This window comes from Panthera leo, chromosome B3, assembly GCF_018350215.1.
Source record: "Panthera leo isolate Ple1 chromosome B3, P.leo_Ple1_pat1.1, whole genome shotgun sequence".
Classification (NCBI taxonomy): domain Eukaryota; kingdom Metazoa; phylum Chordata; class Mammalia; order Carnivora; family Felidae; genus Panthera; species Panthera leo.
The window spans coordinates 5,714,973-5,730,386 of record NC_056684.1 but is presented as its reverse complement, the minus strand read 5'-3'; the positions used below and the strand labels follow the sequence as shown (position 1 = coordinate 5,730,386).

Here is a 15,414-nt window from a genome sequence, read left to right as displayed (position 1 = left end):
AAACTTCCGACTCTTGATTTCGGCTCAGGTCATGATCTTGCAGTTTGTGAGTTCAAGCCCCATGTCAGGCTCTGCTCTGCTGGTGTGGAGCCTGCTTGCGATTCTTTCCCTCCTTCTCTGTGCCCCTCCCCTGCTTGTGCTTTCTCTCTCTCTCTCAAGATGAATAAATAAACACAAAAACTTTTTTTTAAAAGAAAAAGAAAACTGCATATTGTTAACATGTCATTATTACCCAAACTGATCTACAGATCAGCATGATCCCTCTCAAAATCCCAATGACTTTTTGTGTGTGTGCAGAAATTAAAAAAAAAAAAAAAAAAAAAAATCCATCCTAAAATTCACTTGGGATCTCTAGCAACACTGGATAGCCATGTATGATCAAATGATCTTTGAGAAGCATGCCAGGACCACTCAGTGGGAAAAGGACCACGTCTTCGACGAATGGTGCTAGGAAAACTGGATGTCCATGTCAAAAAATAAAGGTGGGGGGCGCCTGGGTGGCGCAGTCGGTTAAGCGTCCGACTTCGGCCAGGTCACGATCTCACGGTCCGTGAGTTCGAGCCCCGCGTCGGGCTCTGGGCTGATGGCTCGGAGCCTGGAGCCTGTTTCCGATTCTGTGCCTCCCTCTCTCTCTGCCCCTCCCCCACTCACACTCTGTTTCTCTCTCTCTCTCTCTCTCTCTCTCTCTCAAAAGTAAATAAACATTAAAAAAATTCAAAAATTAATTCAAAATGGACGAAAGACCTAAACGTAAGACCCCAAACTACAAATCCCCTTGAAGAAAACATCAGGCAAAAGCTTCGCGACGCTCAATTTTGCGATGACTTTTTGGGACACGGCACCAAAACTACAAAAACAAAAGCAAAAGCAGACAGATGAGATTGTCACCACACACCCATTTAAAGCACAGAAAATCACAAGTATTGACGAGGACGTGGAGAAATCGGAACCCTGTGCGCTGTTGGTGGGATTGCAAAATGGCACAACAGCCAAGGAGGACAGAAGGGCAGCTCCTCAAAGAATGAAAGAGAAGCACCATTTAGATCCAACATTCCCACTTCAGGGTAAAGACTCAAAAGAATTGAAAGCAAGGACTCAAACGGATATTCGTACACTCCTGTCAACGACAGCATTAGCCACAAGAGCCAAAGGATGGAAGCAACCCAAATGTCCATCAGTGGATGAAGGAATCGACCAAATGCGGTTTACAAATATGTGTGTGCGTGTATGAATATATGCTGTATGGTAGAACGTTGTTCAGCCTTAAAGAGAAAGGCCACCCTGTGACACGCTCACCATGGACGAACCTTGAGGACATCAGGCTAAGGGATGTAAGCCAATCACAGAAAGACAAATATTGTACGACTCCTCTTATGCGAGGGATCTAACGTAGACGAATTCACAGAGACAGAAGTTAAAGGGTGAGTGCCAGGGGCTGGGGCAAGCGGCAAGTGGGGAGTGTTTGTTTAATGTATGCGGTGCCACTGTTGCAAGTAAAAAAGCTCAAAAGATATCTGTTGCACAGTAACGTAAATATTCTTAAGACTATTGCACTGAGCCCTTAGAGACGGTGGAAGTGGTAAATTTCATATTATGCGTTTCTGCCACCAAAAGAAAAAAATTTAAGCCATGCCAAAGGAAAAAAGACTTTCTCAGGTGAGTCCCAATGCCCCAGATTTGCAAACTACTGGCCCAAAGGGACTCTGCGTGGCTTCTGGAAAGAAGGGTGGCCGTAGGCGGGACTGCAAAGGGCAGAGACGTTTGGGTTGGGCAGAGAGGAGGGGGAGGATGTTAAAAATGGAAAGAATTAGTTTAGCAGCAGTATCATTATCATCAGCACGGTCGTTTATTATAAATGTCCCTTGTGTGCCAGGCATGTGGTTCACTCGTGTTCTCTAATGTAACCCATACAACAGCGACTCTGTGGCGGGCGGCGGGTGCGGGGGGAGGGGGGGGGGTGCCTGCCGGTGCCATTTTACGGACGAGAAGGCAGGTGGCAGTTTGGGAAGAATGAGTGAGGGCCCCAGTCGGCCTGAGGGAAACGGCGCACATACATTGGAAGGGAGAAGGCAGGCCATCAAAGGCCTTGACACGAGGCAGAGACATCACATGATACCCATGGACATGGGGAGTCATTACAGGTCCTGGAGCGGAAGCGTGTGATTCGAGTGGCGTCTTTAGCAGCCGAACCTGGAAACTGTGTGCGGAAAAGACCCGACCGTGCCCTGCACTAAGTGGAAACCCAGTCAGTGCGAAATAAGGGACAAATGAGTAACAAACAGATGTGCAAAGTTGGGGTCAACCCCCGAAGCAGGTGCCCCGTTCTCTATCTCCCCCACCCCCAACACTCCCAGGCCTCTCCTTTGAATGACTCATATCCCTGGGCAGCGGGTCTCCTGGGATCTGCCCTGCTCTGGCTGAGCCGGATCAGAAGGGACAGGGCTTGGGGGCACCTCCCATCCCTGAGCGCGCCCTCTGCTGGAGGCGCCTGGTCTGGCAAGTGTCTGCCGGCCAGTCTGGGCACTGAGCCTCTTGGGCTTTCATTTTTTATTAGAACGATGGGATGTCCTTCGGAGCCTCAGTGATATTAATTACAGCGTAAGGTTTCAGGACAGTGTTCTTTGTTCCATTGGCCTCTGGCACCCAGACAGTCCAGCCAAAAGGATTGACTTCTCAAGGATTCTGGAATCTCTCCTTCTTCTGCTGTTCAGCATGAGCCTTCAGCCCCGCCAGCTCATCCCCAGGAGGGCCTATCAGGCAGAATTCTGGAGATCCTGGTAGGTTATGCTGGAGCCTGCTCCTTAGGAATGGAGAATTCGAGAAATCTATCTAAAATTGGACACAGGGTGTAGAGACCAGTTAGTGCTTGGCCTTGCAGATTTGATCTTTTCTCCTTCTGGACCTGAGGCCCCTGCCACGACCACGTTACGCCAGATCCTCAATCAGGCCAAGAAGCATCCGAATTTGACCTCCCTCCTCACATTTATTGGGGGTGGAGGTACCGGGGCAGTACCGTATGTCTTGTGCCTGGCCTCCAGACGTCAGTTAGGATCAGAAAAATAACCCAGAGCTCTGAACAGATTGGGTTCCAATGATCAAGACAAGTTTTATTCAGGGCATGTAGATTACAGCAAACTGAAGAAGGAAGGTCCAGATTTCTAAATAACGTGTTTCACTGTAAAGCTGCTTAGAAGGAAGCTCTTCCAGAAACCATCCACACGGTTTTCCACATATACAAGGAAACCCGTCCCTTCCAAAGGCACAACACGGTGCTCGTATGTGTTGGGTTGTACACGGATTAATACAGAGCTGAAACTTGGGCCGCCTGGGTGGCTCAGGCGGTTAAGCCTCTGGCTCGATTTCGGCTGTGGTCATGATCTCCCGGTTCCTGGGATCGAGCCCCGAGTCGGGCTCTGCGCTGACGGCACCCAGCCCACTTGGGATTCTCTCTTTCCCTCTGTCCCTGCCCCTCCCCCGATTGTGGGCACGCACTCTCTCTCGCTGTCTGAAAATAAATAAATCAACTTTTAAATACGTAAATATCTGAAACTTGAAAAAAATAAAATAAAATTGGACACGGCTGCCCGTGACGGGACACTAGACTCTTGCTCCGGTAAAGCAAGGTACTGAATGAAGTCTACTCCTGCAGGATTCTTCGGAGAAGGGCCTCGGCCTCACCGGAGGAGCCCCGTAATGGACTCTCGCACGGAGCCCTGGGGTTTGTAAACCTCCTTCAACAGCACAGCCTGGATCCCTGCCGACTGGGCCTTCTTGGCACTGATGCAACTCTGCAGAGCCCGGGATCCCTGAGGCCAAGGCTGCAGGCCCTGCTAACATCCCTTCCAACCGTGAGAGTCCGCACTCTGCCTTTCCAAGCCAATCAAGTAGTATTCGATGAAGGAAGACCAGTACATTTGAAAGTCAGACTCGCCCTTGGAGGGTTAAGTATTCATTTCCGAATTAACCCAGGCTGGACTCGGGGGTTCCTGAGTTTCTGATTAGTTTTTCCTCCTTTGGTAACAGAGCAAAACTCGGGGAGGCTGAAAAGGCGCCAGGAACCGTGCTAAGTGTTTTACACATGTTTCTCTTTCTGTCTGCACAGTAACGTTCTCATGACCATGAATGGAGGCCGGAACGCTCAGAGGTGATCTGTCCCAAATCTCCCAGAAGGAGGCCAGGATTCAGATTCAGGTCTGTCTGACCCCTAAACGGCTAGCCTGCTTCCTTTCCCCCACTTGAGCCCCTGCCCCGTTTAACAGCCCCCACCCCACCCACCTCCTCCAGCAGGGAGCCCAGCCCAAGCCCAATTCTGTGCTGCGGCCCTCCCCACCCTGTCCCCACCATACCCATCCTCCAGGGCACGAAACAGATGTAGAAAATGTATGTTAAAAACGTTTGTTTAGTGTGCATTGGAAGATGGCAGGACCCAAACCATAGAATATTTAGGCCATCTGGGGCCATATTAAGATTCTAGGGAATTTTACAAGTGTTTCCACATTCCACATTCTAGTCCCCACATCCATCCTGTTGAAAGAGACAAGGCTCAGAGAAGCTGTGACCCACGCAAGGTCACACAGTTGAGGAAAGCATGTCAGCCAGAACCCAAGGGATGTGAGTTTCTGGAGGAGTTGCCGCAGGCTGGGACCCAGCTCCCCGACACCTGGGCCAGCGCCCCTGGCATCGGCTGGCAGAGGGTAGCCGTCTGCATAAAGATCTCCAGACAGCGGCATTTCGCGTGGCTCTTCCTCCCTAGCACGTGCTGTTTCCTCATTATTCTTCCTCCTTTTGCTTCTCTTCCTTGTCTCTCACCGTAAATTACATCCCTCGTCTAAGGAATAATTAATTCCGCTTAAATAAAGATAACAGCAGCCTCGTTCCTGTGCTCACATAATTACGGACCATCACTTGCAGAGCCAGCTATGGACACGCTCGAGGGGTACCCTACTGCTTGCCGAGCTTTGAACGAGGTGCCAGAGAGGTGCACGCATTAGCTCATTGCTTCCTCACACGTCTCGGAGATGGGTTTCCACTCGCCCATTTTACAGATGGGGTAACGGAGGCTCAGAAGAAGGCACTCAGAGAGGCACCTGGGTGGCTCAGTCGGTTGAGCGTCCCACTTCGGCTCAGGTCATGATCTTGAGCCCCGGGTCGAGCTCTGTGCTGACTGCTTACTTCAGGCATCATGCTTTACCCCATTAGGTCATTCAGTCCCCACAAATGCTCTGTGAGGAGGAGATGGCTATCCTCATTTTACAGATGAGATAACTGAGTCTCAGTAACGTGCCCCTGGCACACAGCTTGCGAGCAGTGAGATGAGGATTTGGACCCAGATCTGGCTGATGCCTTCCCCACCTTTCTCCCCTCCTAAAAGCCGGGCTCACCATTCTTCCAAACACGGCTCGAATTCTTCCTGCCTCCAGAGAAGGGGCAGGAGAGGCAGGTCTGGTCAGTTTGGCCAGCGGGAGGCTCAGAACACCCTGGGTTCATGTCTCCTTGCTTCTGCCCCAGGCTGGCTGCCTGTCCCTGCAGGAGAACTACTCCAGGCTTCAGGACAGTTGCCAGAGGACAGCTAATGTCTGCTGGAGCCCTGGGAACGTATGTGACTGGCCTATTTGCAGGTGCAGAGGAGACAGGAGCTCAGACTGTTTAAAAACAGTTTCTTTTCTTTCAGTAAGTCGTGTATGCACTGCTCATCCTACAAGGAGAGAGAGAAGGGTAGTGCATTTCAATCAACAGCGGGGCATCGGCGAATCTGCCAGGAGGCTCACTAATGCAGACGAGACCAGCGGACGAGAGAGAGAGAGAGAGAGAGAGAGAAAGGAAGGAAAGGAGAAGAAAGGAAAAGAATGCAAAAGTCTAATGACATCAACAACTCAGACAACAACAGATGTTGGCGAGGATGCGGAGAAAGAGGATCTCTTTTGCGTTGCTGGTGGGAATGCAAGCTGGTGCAGCCACTTGGAAAACAGTATGGAGGTTCCGCAAAAAATTAAAAATAGAACTACCCTACGACCCAGCAATTGCACTACTAGGCATTTATCCAAGGGATACAGGTGTGCTGTTTCAAAGGGGTACAGACACCCCAATGTTTATAGCAGCGCTATCAACAATAGCCAAAGTATGGAAAGAGCCCAAATGCCCATCGATGGATGAATGTCTAAAGAAGATGTGGTATATTTATACAATGGAGTATTACTCAGCAATCAAAAAGGATGAAATCTTGCCATTTGCAACTACATGGATGGAACTGGAGGGTATTATGCTAAGTGAAATTAGTCAGAGAAAGACAAAAATCACATGACTTCACTCATATGAGGACTTTAAGAGACAAAACAGGTGAACATAGGGAAGGGAAACAAAAATAATATAAAAACAGGGAGTGGGACAAAGCATAAGAGACTCATAAATATGGAGAACAAACTGAGGGTTGCTGGAGGGGTCGTGGGAGGAGGGATGGGCTAAATGGGGAAAGGGCATTGAGGAATCTACTCCTGAAATCACTGTTGCACTACATGCTAATTTGGATGTAAATTTTAAAAAATAAAAAAGAATGCAAAAGTCTCCTTGGGGTGAACAAATTCATGAACAGATCCACAATTTTGTGGCCACAGAGATATGCCAAATAGCTTCCAGACAAATTATCCTCCAGAAATTCATTTTTAAATCAGTTTTGAGCTCAGCACATTTCTACCCATGTGGGGAGAAGGGAGGGGGAGTTTTTTATTGTAAACTTCCCAAACTAGCCTAACATTTTTAAATGTAACCCATAATAGAGTGGAAATGCTGGGATATTTGTAATGAAAAAGGGAGAGCAAAACTTCCAACAGTGGATGACAAATAAAAAGGATTTTGGATCTGAAACCTTGCCTTTATTTGCTATGAGTGCTGCTGCCTGGGAAAAAGCACACTAATGAATGAGAATGAGCTTCCAGATGGAGACCCCAGTGAGGCTCTGAAGGGGCTCCCAGCGCTCTCTGCCATGTTGAATTTCCCTCCACATGTTATGGTTTTCCTTTCTCTTGGCATAGGTACATCAAGGAGAACATTTGGCTTACATCTTCTTTTTACAGATGTGTGCGGAGGTGAGTCTTGTAACTCTAGTACGATTTGGGTCATTTGGGGCCCACGGGTGGAATCCAAGGGAGGAGACGGGGCCATAATCCAGGAGGTGGTTCCATAGGACCGGGTTGGTGCATCGGGCCGGGTTGGAGGACACCTGTTCACAGTGAAGGCGAGAAGGTGGGCCTATGAAGGAATTATCTGAGCCTGTGCGAGGGAACAGGCAGGAGAGGGGGCCAGTCTCAGCCCCAGGTGCATTCAAACCCCCGTGTCTCCAGCACTCAGCCTTTCCCTTCTCTGACCATCTAGAAGTATGGCGACAGCACCCCAGCTGAGCCTAGGCCAAAGCTGCCCCCCCCCACATTGGCCAGGGAAGGTGATTCTCTGTGCCGTTTCTGTTTCCCAAGAGCTACCGATTACACACGTCCCTCCCTCTCCTTTTCCCTGTGCTCTCCCCCTAGTGCAACCACGCCACAGAATTTCTCTGCCTAAAACACAAATCTGATTCCATCATTTGCAACCCCCCCCCCCAAGACCTTTCAGGTTTGCCTAGGGCCCACAGCAGCATCTCTTATAACCTTCCTTATGTTCCTTAGAACCCTCATTCTTGGGTCAGGCAAGTTTAAGAAACCCTTTATACCTCATGCATTCTTACAGAATCCCAACACAAAATGACAAGTTAAGCGCTCCAAGCAGTCTTCTGGTAAAGGACCTGTTTTGATTATTTCTTACTCCGTCAATCCCTCGCCTCATTTGAGACCAAAGCCATTCTTATGCATTGTCATTTTTTTTTTAACGTTTTATTTATTTTTGAGACAGAGAGAGACAGAGCATGAATGGGGGAGGGGCAGAGAGAGAGGGAGACACAGAATCGGAAGCAGGCTCCAGGCTCCGAGCCATCAGCCCAGAGCCCGACGCGGGGCTCGAACTCATGGACCGCGAGATCGTGACCTGAGCCGAAGTCGGACGCTTGACCGACTGAGCCACCCAGGTGCCCCTCATGCATTGTCATTTAACAAACACACTTTGGGAATCGCTGGCTTAAAAGATAAAGCCCAGATAGCCTAACACAGCATCCAAGACCTTTCCGTTCTGGCCACAACCCCTTCTCCCAGCTTTGCCACCCAGAGTGCTTCCACAGATGCACCCTGGTCACCCCCATACAGACCACACACACACAAACGCTTTGTGCTTTCAATTTTTCTATATTTTTATACGTGTTCTTCCTCCTTCCTTCCCCTTTCCCAAGTAAAACAGCCTTTCCCAGAAACTCCATTCAGATGATTATTCTGTTAATACGAACGACCAGCATTTACTGAGCATTTACTATGTGCCGGGCCCTCTCTATGCAGTTTTCTGCACTCAGGCCCTCAAGCGTCAGAGCTCGAGCAAGATTCTGACCGTGGATACGTTGCCTTCTGTGTTTCGATAAGCCCTTCAGCTGGCCCCCACAGTCCCTCGTACCAATGAACCCCTCTCTCCTCATGGTCATCCTAGATGGCCTCTGCCTGGCTTGGATCTCCAACCGAGTCCCCCCTCATCACCTCCTTCCCTCCGAGAAGAGCTTTGCAGCATCTAGTTGACAAGGATGATTGACCCCAGGTTCATTCAGACATTTATTCATTCATTCTAAATATTGACTGAGCACTGGGGGCTTTAAGAAAGACATGGTCCCCCCCCTGCCACACACACACAAAAAGACACGGCCCCCACCCTCAGGCCAGAAGAGACAGACAGCAAACACAGTGTTACGAACAATTCAATAATTGCTAGGGCACAAAGTATTGCCAGGAAGTGGGGGGAGGGTTTGGACCTATGGGAGGAACTTACCAGGGCCCTAATCTGGCCTGGAGGTCCGGGGAGGGCTTCCTGGAGGAGACGAAGGCCCACAGGAGATGCGACAGGACCGTGAAGGGCAGAGGTGGGAGGGTCAAGGCGTATTTAGGGGCTGCAACAGGCAAAGGATACCAAGATGGCTTTGGAGGGGGCTGGCGAGTAACAGGCAGGGCCCCTGGGACTCTCCTTGAAAACCCCAGCACAGTGATGGAGTCAGCAGGCTTGGGTATGAATCCCGACTGGGTCAGTTAGCAACCAGGGGGTGGGTGGGTTGGATAAGTCTCTTAACCTCTCTGTTTCTGCTTCCCTAGCTGCAAAAGGGGGCATCTTCTCGAACACCTAGCTAAATTTAACAAGCACTTGCGACCTGCTGGGCACGCTCTAGGCACTTGACGTGATGTAACTAATTTGATCCTCACGATAACCCAGTGAGATAAAGTATTATCCCCACTTAGCAGGTGATAAAACTGAGTCACTAAATGAATTCGTTGACGGTGGCCCAGCCAGCTGGGAGTAATGGTATCTGCCTAACAGGGTTGCAAGAGCTGAAGGAGATAAAGCACAGTGCCTGGCACACAGTAGTTGCTTAATAAATGTCGCTTTTTACCTTGAGTTATCCTGAGAGCAATAGACATCCATTAAAAGGATTTAAGACAGTAAGACTTTAAAGACTGGTCAGAGGGCTCCGGGGTGGACACAGAGAGAGGATCAGAAGGCTATTACAGGGCAGCTGGCCCAGGCCCGTGGGAGCCCGGGGGGGCCCAGTCGGTTAAGCATCCAACTTTGGCTCAGGTCATGATCTCACCGTTCCTGACTTCGAGCCCCACATTGGTGCTCTGAGCTGAAAGGGCGGAGTCTGCTTGGGATTCTCTCTCTTCCTCTCTCTCTCTGCCCCTCCCCCACACACGCAAGCGCACTGTATCTCAAGAACCAAAACAAAACACTCAAAATCCCTTTGCCTTCTTCAGCCTGTCCGCGTTGTCCCCTGGTTTCCTCCTAGCTCTGGGAAGCCCCAAAGCCAAGCTTTCCCCATTGTCAGGTGGTCAGCCCTCGGCAAAGAATTCTATTTTGTCTGAGCCTGGCCATCCCACCAGATCTGCTCCCCACACGGGGCCCTGTCGCAGAAAAGGCAGGGAGGCCGTGCGGAGGCAGGACAGGGCCGCCCGCTGCACAGGAGGCCAACTCTGGCAAAATCTCCAGCTAGGAGGATTTGGGCAGGGGGCCCCCTTCTGGCACTGCCCCCTTTCCTCCCTCTGCTGCAGACTCCCCCAACGTGCCCACGTCCCAAGATGGAGCTGGCCCTGGGGCCCAGAAGGCAAGCTGGAATCGGAACCCGCCGGGCTAGCCTTTAGTTGAAACAGCTGTGAGTGCGAACATTTTCTTCGAGTTTTGTTTTCTGGTGTTTTCTCTTGAGCGACCTGGCTCATGGTATCTTTTCATCATTTATCTATTGGGATTTTACAGTTAAAAAAAATTGGGGCGCCTGGGGGGCTCCGTAGTGGAGCCGCCGACTTTGGCTCAGGTCATGATCCCACGCTTGTGAGTTCGAGCCCCGCGTCGGGCTCTGTGCGGACAGCTCAGGGCCCCGAGCCTGCTTCGGATTCTGTGTCTCCCTCTCTCCCTCGGCCTCTCCCCCGCTCATTCTGTCTCTCTCTCTCTCTCTCTCTCTCTCTCAAAAATAAATATTTTTAAAAGATTTTTTTAATTAAAAAATCATTTATACAAGCTCTTTATATAATTTTTAGAGATGGCTTTTAAAATATTTAAAAATATTTCACAGTCTACCTTTTTGTTTTTGTCCTCACTTTATCTTTTAAAATTACACAAGCAGGGGTGCCTGGATGGCTCAGTCGATTAGGCATCAACCTGACTCTCGATTTCGACTCAGGTCATGATCTCACGGTTGGTGAGTTCAAACCCTGAGTCAGGCTCTGTGCTGTCAGAGCTCGGGATTCTCTCTCTCTCCTCTCTCTCTCTCTGACTCTCTGCTGCTCACGCTCTCACTCATCTCTCAAAATAAATAAATAAACTTAAATAAATAAATAGGTAAATAAAAAAATTACACAAGCAAATATGAGCCTATTCTTGATATAAAAAATCTAAATTCCCATGCTTCAAATAAAGCAGATATGGGGTGCATGGCTGGCTCTATCAGTTAAGCATCTGACTTCGGCTCAGGTCATGATCTCTCAGGTTCATGAGTTTGAGCCCCACATCGGGTTCTGTGCTGACAGCTCGGAGCCTGGAGCCTGCTTTGGATTCTGTGTCTCCCTCTCTCTCTGCCCCTCCCCTGCTCATGATCTATCTCTCTCTGTCTCAAAAATAAATAAACATTTAAAAAAAAAGGGGGGGTTGTTTTTTTTCAAATAAAGCAGATGTCCCCTTGGCCCACCCTCTTCTCCAATCCACTCCACACCCCAAATGCTATCAGTTTGTGTATGTCTGTTCTCACCATGTTCTAGACATTTATACACATGGTATAGTTGCACAGAAATATATAGCTTTGTTTTGTGTGCACTTTTCTTCCTTTTGTGAACATTATACTAATTGCAACTTGATTTCTTCACTTACTAATAGATCTTAGAGAAAATTTTTGTTTTCTTAGCATGGCAAAGTTTGACTTATTTACATCACCAAAAATGTTCTTTTTTCTGTTGATTTCCTCCATTGAGCCTAAGCTTGAAAAGTTATTCCTTCTCCAGCTGTTTGAAAGTATCTTTAAGGGGCGCCTGGGTGGCTCAGTCGGTTAAGCATCTGACTTCGGCTCAGGTCATGATCTCACGGTCTGTGAGTTCGAGCCCCGCATCGGGCTCTGTGCTGACAGCTCAGAGCCTGGAGCCTGTTTCAGATTCTGTGTCTCCCTCTCTCTCCGACCCTCCCCCATTCATGCTCTGTCTCTCTCTGTCTCCAAAATAAATAAACGTTAAAAAAATTTTTTTAGAAAAAAGAAAGTGTCTTTAATGTTTTAATGGTTTGATCTATTGTTATTATTACTATTATTATTATTAAAGTCCAAATAGAAGCTATTTGCTGTATTATTATGTAAGGTAAGAATAGAATCCCCCCCCCCCCACCTCAACTGCTGTTGGCCTAAAATAATTTTTTTGGTTTTTTTTAATGTTTATTTATTTTTGAGAGAGAGAGAGAGACCAAGTACAACTGGGTGAGGAGGGGAGAGCAGAGAAAGAGGGAGACACAGAATCCGAAGCAGGCTCCAGGCTCCGAGCTGTTAGCACAGAGCCCAACGTGGGGCTCGAACTCACAAACCGTGAGATCATGAGCTGAACCAAAGTCAGACATGTAACCAACTGAGCCATCCAGGCATGCCAGTCCAACATAATTTTTAAAATGACCCTCTTTTGGGGGCGCCTGGGTGGCTCAGTCTGTTAAGTGACCGACTTTTGGTTTCAGCTCAGCTCATGATCTCATAGTTCATGAGTTCCGGCCCTGAGTCGGGCTCTGTGCTGACAGTGCAGAGCCTGCTGGGGATTCTCTCTCACTCTCTCTCTGCCCCTCCTGAATTCTCTCTCTCTCTCTCCCTCCCTCTCTCTCTCTCTCTCTCTCTCAAAATAAATAAACTTTAAAAAGTAAAAATAACAATAACCCTCTTCTCCCGATGACAGTACCTGGTGACCTGTTAAATTAGTCCGTGGATTGTTGTCTTCTGAGCTACCTAATTTAACCTATTAAAATAATTGTACATCCTTTCAAGAAGAACTTGAAACAAAAAAATAATAAAATAACTACATCTTTGCCCTAATAGCACCCAATTTTAAATATTGTAATTTTCCAATATGTTTTATATAGAGATCTGTTCCCTCCATTCTTCCTCGCGTTGTACAAAATTGTCTTTGAAATTCTACCTGTTTGTGTTGCTCAATGAATTTTATAATCTTTTTGTAAAAGTTTGAAAGAGAATCACATTCAGATTTGCGCTAAGCTTGTAAATTCACTTGACCTTTCTACATGCACATTATTCAACCTTTACCTCAGGTGCAGGGTCTGTCTCTCCCTATTCAAGTCTTCTCTTGGAAAAAAAGAAAAAAAAGGCAGTTTTCTTCACATAGAAAATGCTATATTCTGGTTTGACTTATAGAACACGGGGTTCCTCACGCCTCAAAACTATAAAAGACACCCTCCCCCGCCCCAATAAAACCCTCTGGACTGAGAATTCTGGGGGAGAGTGTTCTTGATATCTTTCCTAAATCCTTCCTCAATGCATTTATTCATTAAAGTAGTATTTATTTCAAATGCCTGCTGCGTGCCAGGCCCAGGTTCTGTGCAGTAGGTATACAGCAGGAAGCCACACGGTTTTCTTACAATTATCTCAAAATAAAACATTTAATTAAAAAAAACACAATTATGTCAAAATAAAAAGTTTAATTAAAAAAAAAATTCTCTCTTCGCAGGAAGCTCATATTCCAGTGGGGAGAGAGGAAGGGAAACAAGTAAGCAATTAGGCATATGTCATATCAGATGGTGTGAAACGCTGTGGGCAAAATGGAAACACAGGGGGGTGGGGGGCGTGGGGCTTTGGAAAGTGGGCCCGGGGACCGCTGTCTGTCCAGGGTGTTTCTGAGCAGAAACTGAAGGAAGTACTTTAGAGTTTCTACTTTTGATTCTGTCAAACCGAGGAACTTCTCCATTTTTTCTTTTCCCCAGAAAATTACCTATTCCGGGTGCCTGAGTGGCGAGGTGGGTTAAGCGCCTGGTTTGGTCCGACTCTTGATCGCGGCTCAGGTCATGATCTCGTGGTTCGTGAGTTCGAGCCCCGCATCAGGCTCCGTGCTGACAGTGTGGAGCCTGCTTGGGATTCTCTCTCTCTCTGTCTGCCTGTCCCCTGTTCGTGCTCTCTCTCTTTCTTTCAAAACAAAACAAAACACACAAAAAAACTTTAAAAAAAAGAAAGAAAATTACCTATTTCGTTGGAGTTTTCAGATTTGTCAGCAACTTCATGTAAGATCCTTTTATATTTTTCTTTTTAAGATCTGTTTGTTATTCCCACCATTTTCACGTTGTGTTCTTGTGTTTGTTTCTTTTTCTTCTTCGTGATGTTTATCCATTGTATTTTTCAGACCTCACTCTTACAAAAAGAACCAACTCAAGGACACATGCATCAATGGGACTGTTTTCCATTTTCCTGTTCTTTTTGGCTTTTTTCCTGATCGCTTCCTTATTTTTGTTTGGAGTTTTGTTTTTTAATGTTTCTAAATTGTGTGATGAGTGTTTTGTTTAACTTTTTCTGAGTTTAATAGTAAAATCATCTTAAAAGCTAAATAACTTTTTGAGTAAAGCTTTGCACATACACTGTTGGTTTTGGTAGATTTGGTTCTTCCTGTTATTTTCCAAACGAACATTTTATTCTTCATTTTCTCCTTTATCTAAGAGCTATTGTGGAGAATTTTAAATTGTCAATTAACATTTATGTCTACTTTTAGCATATCGTAAACAAAGGATGTGGCCCATATGATGTCTCTATTTCAAATTTATTGAAGGGGGCACCTGGGTGGCTCGGTCAGTTGAGCGTCTGACTCTTAGTTTTGGCTTAGGTCATGATCCCAGGGTCATGGGATCAAGACCCATATCAAGGCCCCACACTGAGCATGGAGCCTGCTTATGATTTTCTCTCTCTCTCTCTCTCCCTCTGCCCCTCTCCCCCGCTGTGCTCTCTTTCTCTCTCTCTCTCTCTCTCTAAATTAAAAAAATCAAATTTATTGGAATTTTCTTTAAGGTTGAAAATTCCAGTTTGTTGAGGGCGGGGGGGTGGGTGGCCCTGGGTGGCTCAGTTAGTTGAGCCTCCAACTCAAATTTGGCTCAGTCATGATCTCACTGTTCGTGAGTTCCAGCTCCATGATCAGCTATGTGCTGACATTGTGGAACCTGCTTGGGATTCTCTCTCTCTCTCTCTTGCTCGCTCGCTCTTTGCCCCTCCCCCACTTGTGCGTGCTCTCTCTCTCTTTGTCTCGCTTTCTCTCTCTCTCAATATGAATAAACAGTTTTTAAATTTTTATTTATTTTTGAGAGAGACAGAGAGAGTGTGTGTGTAAGCGGAAGAGGGGTAGAGAGAGAAGGAGACACAGAATCCGAGGCAGGCTCCAGGCTCTGAGATGTCAGCACAGAGCCTGATGTGGACCTTGAACTCACAAACAGAGATCATGCCCTGAGCCGAAGTCAGGCAATAAACCTACTGAGCCACCCAGGCGCCCCTAAATAAACATTTTTGTAAAAAGCAAAAAGAATTCCTTTTTTTTTTTTAAGTTTATTTATTTGTTTTGAGAGAGAGAGAGAGAGAGAGTTCGTAAGCTGGGAGAAGGGCAGAGAGGGAGAGACAGGATCCCAAGCAGGCTCTGTGCTGATAGGGCAGACGTGGGGCTCGATCCCACCAAGCGAGAGATCGTGACCTGAGCTGAAATCAAGAGTCAGACACTCAACCATCCGAGGCACCCAGGTGCCCCGAAAATTCCACTTTTAGAAGTATTTTGTGGATCCTGGAAAATGGGCTGAGTAGCGTGCAGCCCA

The 15,414-nt window shown here is 47.5% G+C and overlaps 1 pseudogene; it reads left to right on the top strand.

The window, feature by feature from the left end:
- The first annotated feature begins 1,629 nt into the window (after window positions 1–1,629).
- On the top strand, window positions 1,630–3,162 carry LOC122221421 (annotated as a pseudogene).
- The last annotated feature ends 12,252 nt before the right edge of the window (window positions 3,163–15,414 follow it).